This window comes from Vigna unguiculata, chromosome 6 (genome assembly GCF_037176805.1).
Source record: "Vigna unguiculata cultivar grain cowpea cultivar isolate G323 ecotype 2 chromosome 6, ASM3717680v1, whole genome shotgun sequence".
In the NCBI taxonomy this organism is placed as follows: domain Eukaryota; kingdom Viridiplantae; phylum Streptophyta; class Magnoliopsida; order Fabales; family Fabaceae; genus Vigna; species Vigna unguiculata.
This window is the reverse complement of record NC_140797.1, coordinates 4880566-4888038: the sequence shown is the minus strand read 5'-3', so window position 1 is coordinate 4888038 and position 7473 is coordinate 4880566. Positions and strand designations below refer to the sequence as shown.

Genomic DNA, 7473 nt, shown 5'->3' with positions numbered 1-7473 from the left:
ACCTCCTCCCATCAAAATTCCAAAGTTCAAAGTAGAACATGATCCTAATGCTTACATAATGTGGGAGCAAAAAGTCGATCAAATTTTTAGTATTTATAGAGTTAGTGAGCACGAGCAAGTTGATTTAGAAGTTTTAGAATTGAAGAGTATGCCATGACTTGGTGGCATCAAGTTTGTATGAACAATTATAACCAAGAACCACTCGCGGCTTCTTGGATGGACATTAAAGTTAAGATGCACAAACATTTTATTTCTTCCTATTATAGGAGGGAGACTCCTTTGAAGCTCCAATGACTTCAACAAGGGTCCATGTGTGTTGAAGAGTATTTCAAATTGATGGAGTCCATGCTCTTAAAGGTAGGACTCCATGATGAACATGAAGAGGAAAAGGTGTCTAGGTTTGTGAGTGGTCTAAGGAGGGAGATCCAAGATGTGGTTGATTTGTATGAGTACTCCACTCTTAGCAAAGTTTTACACTTGGCCTTGAAAGTGGAAAACCAATTGAAAAGAAAACATAAGGCCAAGAGGAGTACTCCTTACAATGAATACTATTCCAAACCTTGGAAAGGTAAAGAAAGAAAAGAAGAAAAAACACCTTCCAAGTCCTCCCAAGACCCCACTCCTAAGACAAATTCATCTAGAACCATGCATGATAAACCAAATTCTTCTCAAGAGACAAGAACTAGTTCCATCAAATGTTTTAAATTCTTGAGCTTTGGTAACATAGCCGCAAATTGTCCTTTTAGGAGGAACATGTTCTTGAACTCTAAAAGAGAAATTGAAAGTGAACATTCTCCTCCCTCTTCCCCTAAAGGTAATTCTTCACACACTTCTTCTTCTTCAAGTGAGGATGAAATCAAACCCCGTGAAGGAGGTATTCTACTTGTTAGGCGCATGTTGGTCCAAGTCCCAAAGGAATTAAAATCTCAAAGGGAAAATATTTTTCATATAAGGTGCCTAATACACAAAAAGACGTTCCCTCATTATTGATGAGGAAGGTGTGTCAATGTGGCTAGCACAAGGGTTGTGGACAAGCTTGACTTGGACACCATCCATCATGCCAAGTCTTACAAGTTATCTTGGCTTAGTGAGAATGGTGAAATAAATGTTGATAAACAAGTCCTCACCACCTTCTCCATTGGGAATTACAAAGATAAGGTTTTGTGTGACTTAGTGCCAATGGAAGCAACTCATATTCTTCTTGGAAGGCCATGGCAATTTGACAAAAAAGCTTTTCATGATGGCCATACCAGTAAATTCTCTTTTAACTTCCAAGGCAAGAATATTACACTACTAGCTCTATCACCCAATGAGGTTAGTAAGGACCAAAGACAAATGTTTGACAATAGAAAGGAAGAGAATGCATAGCTAGAGGCGCAAATCAAGGATGCCAAAAGCTTGATCTCCTTAAAAGGAGTTAAAAAGGAAATGCTTTCTCAAAAACAAGTTTTTCTTGCTTATCCAAGTAAGTCTTCTCCATCCTTTCAAAATCCTCCTCCTAAATGTCCCCAAGACTTGTCTATAGTCTTAGATGAATTCAATGATGTTTTCCAAGATCCCCCAAAGGGACTTCCACCTCTAAGAGGCATAGAAAATCAAATTGACTTCATCCAAGGTTCATCTTTGCCTAATAGGTTAGCCTATAGGACCAATCCCGAGGAGGCTAAGGAGATCTAAAAACAAGTGAATTAGTTATTAGAAAAAGGGTGGGTGCAACATAGTATGAGTCCTTGTGTTATGCCCGTGATCCTAGTTCCATATAAAGATGGGACATAGAGAATGTGTATAGATTGTATGGCCATCAACAACATCAATATCAAGTATAGGCACCCCATCCCAAGATTAGATGATTTGCTTGATGAGCTTCATGGTGCAACCATATTTTCAAAGATAGATTTGAAAAGTGGGTACAACCAAATAAGAATCAAGGAAATTGATGAATGGAAAACCTCCTTCAAAACCAAGTTTAGGTTATATGAATGGTTAGCCATGCCTTTTGGCTTGACCAATCCCAAGCACCTTCATGAGGCTCGTGCACCATCTGCTTAGACCATTCTAAAGAAGACCATTCCTATCATTTAAGGAGTGTGCTAGAAACCTTAAGGAAGCAATCCTTGTATGCTAACAAGGAAAAATGCGTCTTTGGCATGGATCATGTGATCTTCCATGGGTTCAAAATTAGCAAACATGGGGTCCATGTGGATCAAGAGAAAGTGGTGGCCATCAAGGATTGGCTTACACCCAAGAGTGTGAGTGCGTTAAGGTCCTTTCATGGGTTGGCTAGCTTTTACAAGAGATTTATGCCTAATTTTAGCAATATAGCCGCACCCTTGAATGAGTTGGTTAAGAAAGGTGTGAACTTCAAGTGAAGGTTTGATCAAACAAAGGCCTTTGAAACTTTAAAAGAAAAATTGATCAATGCACCACTCCTAGTCCTACCTAACTTCTCCAAAACTTTTGAAATAGAATGTGATGCCTCTAATGTGGGTATTGGGGTAGTGCTTCTCCAAGAGGGTTACCCTATAGCCTACTTTATTGAGAAGCTTAAAGGAAGTCATCTCAACTACTCCACATATGATAAAGATCTTTATGCTCTTGTGAGAACCTTGCAAACTTGACAACACTATCTTCTATATAAGGAGTTTGTGGTCTATAGTGATCATGAATCTCTTAAGTTTTTGAAGAGGCAAGGTAAACTCAACAAAAGACATGCAAGGTGGATAAAATTCCTTGAACAATTCCCCTATGTGATCAAACACAAACAAGGGAAAGCTAATATAGTGGCAGATGTGCTTTCAAGAAGGCATGTCCTCCATTCCATGCTTGAAACCAATTTTCTTAGCTTTGATCATATTAAGTAGTTGTATGAAAGGGATGATGATTTTGCCTCCATCTTTAGTGAATGCCACCAAGGGGCAAGCAAAGACTTTTACCTCCGCAATCAGTACCTTTTTAAAGATAAGAGGCTTTGCATACCTCAAGGTTCCCTAAGAGCATCACTCATTAGAGAAGCATGTAAGGGAGGCTTAATGCATCACTTTGGGTCAAACAAAACTCTCGAGGTCTTAAAGGAACATTTTTATTAGCCTCACATAAGGAAGCATGTTAGTAGACATTGCAAAGCTTGCATAGCATGCATGAAAGCCAAGTCCAAGGTTCAACCTTATGGCCTTTACACTCCCTTACCCATCCCTTCCATGCCTTGGGTAGACATCTCAATGGATTTTGTTCTAGGGCTTCCAAGGACAAGAAAGGGTAGGGATTCCATCTTTGTGGTTGTGGATAGATTTTCAAAAATGGCCCATTTTATTCCATGCCACAAAGTTGATGATGCAACTTATATTGCAAATCTCTTCTTTAAGGAAGTTGTAAGACTATATGGCATACCTAGAACAATTGTAAGTGATAGAGACACAAAGTTCTTGAGCCATTTTTAGAGGACATTATGTGGAAAGCTTGGAACTAAACTCCTATTTTCCACCACTTGTCACCCTCAAAGTGATGGCAAAACAGAGGAAGTTTAGAAACATCTAGAAGGAGCATCCTTTTTAGATTCTAGGTTTTTTTATTTGCATTGTAATCCTTTTTAGCTTATTTGTTTTTTCTAAGAGGCCCCTAGACACTTCTATTTAAGGGGACCTCTAACACTTGTACAAGGCTTGAACATTTTGGAGAAATTAAACATTTTTGTGTATCAACCATTGTCCAAGTCTTCCTCCCTAGGGACTGAATGCTTTTAAGCCTTATCTTGAATATTGATTCAAGTGGCGGCACACATCCACTCATCTTCAAGGTTGCCATGACTTCTAGCCTAGCCTTGTAGTGGTGTGTTTCTCACATTTTTACCATTCATTTCCTTTCCATTTTATGCTTTCTTCTTCCTTTGTGTGTGTGTCTCGGATTTTACTCTTTTTATTTGTTTCCCACTCTTATTTGCTTTGAATCAATCCATCATCCTCTTCTCTTGAGCTTTGTGACAGGAACTTTCACATCTAGATAACATGCTATTTTAATGTCGAGTGGGGATTTCACTTAGTTTTCTTAATCAACTCACACCATATTCATAAATCTTAAAAAGGAACAAGATAATCCTACATCACCCTTTAAACTAAATTATTTCTTAATCTATTTGGATTCAAAACATAAAGTGAATAGTAACTGAAAGATTATAAAAACTGACGAAAGAAAAGGCTCTGCAATGAGTATTAAAAAGGAGAAAGAAGATATAAAAACGGAAATAGTAGAAATAGAAAGAAGGACCCAAAACGTGATTTCATGTTGGTTACGGACAAGAGAGAAAAATGTTTTTTTTAAGGATTAAACTAGTATGTAATCCGTGCATATGCACGGTTTTTCTTTTTTAGAAAAATAATATAATTGATATTATATTTATTATTTATAAAAAAAAAAATTATAAATATTTTTAAGTAAAAATTTTAGTAAAAAATATACATTTTTTTAGCAGTAACGTATGCGTTCCATCTTTTATTTATTTAAATATGATATAAAATTATGTCATAAAAATATGATATTATATTTTAATAAATTTGGTAATAATATGATTAATAATATTTTTAATTTATGGTCATTGTAATAGAAATATTCAAATAAAATAGAAATAAAGATTATTAATTTTTATTAAATAAATATTTAAAATTATTAATATTTTTAAAATTACATGTTTAAAATATTTATGATTAAAAAATATTTATTTTACCTTAATGTATTAATATACTGTTGATATTATAATTATGGTAACATTTCAACAAATATAAATTTATAGAAAAATTTCTAAAATAATATAAATTTGTTGTGAATTAAAACTTAGTATGAAATAAAATTAAATAATAAATAATTTTTAGTAATTTTCGTATGAAAATTAAGTAGTTTCCTATCAAATTTTAAGATATATTTAACATGTTTTTACTAATCTAAATTTGTAAAAACATTTGTAACTGTAACGTCCCATTTAATTAATAATCCAAATTAAAATAAACGTCACATAGGATAATATAGTAGCGTAGTCCTGGAGTATGAACACTACTTCGTACAATAACCAAGATACACTACAATGCCAAAAAGAAAGTATAAAGGAATAACGACAATGTTTAAAAAATAAAGCCCAAAGGCCAGACAGTATATGGGTCATCGCCTTAGAAGAAAAGTCCAAAATCAGAAGCCAGTCCAGAGGCTAAGCAACGGAACCATCACCTCCCTGTTGACCACGGGTGTTCCTCGTATCTACTCACATCAATAAATTGATGACCATCGCAAAAGCAAAGGGACCACACGCAAAGCAATCAAACAAGCAAAAGGGTAAGCTAAAGCCGAAAAATAGTTTTATCATACAATCATATACACTTTCACAGTCAATTATACACACATCACCCAAGCATGTCATGACCTTCCAAACAATACACTAAGACTCGACACGACTCATCTGGATACGTATAATTTAGTCAGATTCAGCGGATGCTTGCACTTGTGGTGGATTTCCTTGCTCACCCCTGAGCTGCTCACCCCCAAGCTAAGTGTTACAATGTCTCAATCCCCCACACACAAGGTTAGCCCTTAATGAGTTTCAAGCCTCTTGCTACTCTCGCCACAAGATTCAGTCCGCTCTATGTGAGTCTAACTGACTCCTTATAGCGTCAGGATGCAACCTTACGTTGAATCCTTACTAAATTATATAGATGGGGCACCACCATGAAGTCCCACTAACAAGGGTCATGGACTTACGTCCCGACCAACTGAGGCACCACCCTGAAATCTGACCTAGAGATTCAAAGAGTTACGTCCTAACCACACACAAATCAGATTTCCAATAAACATATCAAATCCTTTATCATGCCATAACCATGCCACTTTGATAACCAACCATTTCATGTTCATTTCATGCCAAGAATCATCCAAGTCCACTATCCACATCTCATACATCCTCTTACTCATGCATATTCATTCATTTCATACTTTAACATAGCAATCCAACCAAACACGTATTAAACACCCAAAAACAAAGATATAAACAGTACCCAATCATCATCTCACCCAACTCTCGCTCAGGCGAGAGGGATTATCGGCTAGGCAATCTCCTTTCGCCTAGGCGAGAGCTCGACAAGTTAGAATAGTGGCCCTCTGCACTAGCTCGCTTAGGTGAGATCTCCTCGCTTGAGCGAGGCATCCTCTCGCTCAAAACGAAGATAGCCCGCTTGAGCGACAGCTCGCGCAAAAGGCCAGGGCAAATCTCTGCCAGTCTTGCTTAGGCGAGACAAGCTCGCTTGGGCGAGAGTATCAGATCTCGCCGCTGTTCTCCCTGCACAACTACGTTATTATATCCAGATCACCACACCAGCATCCCACATGTTCACATCAATATACGGTCCATACAAACATCAAGTAGATTCAAAAATAGACCAAAAATGATTCAAAACTCAAAACCTTAGCTTCCCTTACTTGGAAAGTGTTAGCTAAGAGCTTCGACACCCGAACCGTGAAGAACAGTAGCTCAAGGAGTAGCTTTGAGAGATGAAAAATAGTGAAACCAGTTCAAAACGAGCTCACTAAGACAGAACGTAGTTGAAATTACGAAGGAGGCACTGAATGGAGAAATAGTATGAGTTGGAATTGACTTACGTGGAGTGGAAATCTGGTTTGAGTTAGCTTGAAGACGGTTGGGGGCTAAACCCTAACAAGAAAATTTTTGACCTCGAAAATAGAAACTTACAAGGGAAACAAATGCGGATGTGATTTCCTCATATCCTCCTCTAACTCCCAAGTAGAGTCACCTGTCCTCCGATCCCAGATGACTTTGACAAGATTGACAAGTTTTCCGTGACGTTCCTCAACTTTGTTATCCTCCAAAGCCACTGGTGGTACCTCCATAGTGAGGTCCTCCTTGATCTGTACATCCTCTACTTCCAAAACATGCGACGGATCGAAAATGTATTTCCTCAGCTGAGGCACGTGGAATACCGGATGAAGATTTGCCAACTGAGGAGGCAGGGCAATCTCATAAGCCACTGGTTCAATCCTCCTCGAGATCTGGTAAGGTCCAAGGAACTTAGGAGAGAGCTTCCTTGAGCGGAGATCCCTTCCCACTCCAGTGGTTCGGGTCACCCTGAAGAACACGTGATCTCCAACCGCGAACTCCAACGGTCTCCTCCTGCGGTCTGCATAAGCCTTTTGTCTACTTTAGGAAGCCTGCATTTTGTCTCTCACCAATCTCACTTTCTTAGTGGTATGCTCCAACAACTCTATTCCAACCAACACTACCTCCCCATCCTGATACCAACATTAGGGAGTCCTACACTTCCTGCCATAAAGAGCCTCATATGGCGCCATGTCAATGCTCATGTGGAAATTGTTGTTGTAGGTGAACTCTATCAAACGCAGTACTTCATCCCAAGCACCTAAATGATCTAGTACGCATGTCCTCAACAAGTCCTCAAGCGACTGAATTGTCCTCTCAGACTG

The 7473-nt window shown here is 38.1% G+C and overlaps 1 pseudogene; it reads left to right on the top strand.

The window, feature by feature from the left end:
• Positions 1 to 309: 309 nt before the first annotated feature.
• On the top strand, positions 310 to 3086 carry LOC146885417 (uncharacterized; annotated as a pseudogene).
• The last annotated feature ends 4387 nt before the right edge of the window (positions 3087 to 7473 follow it).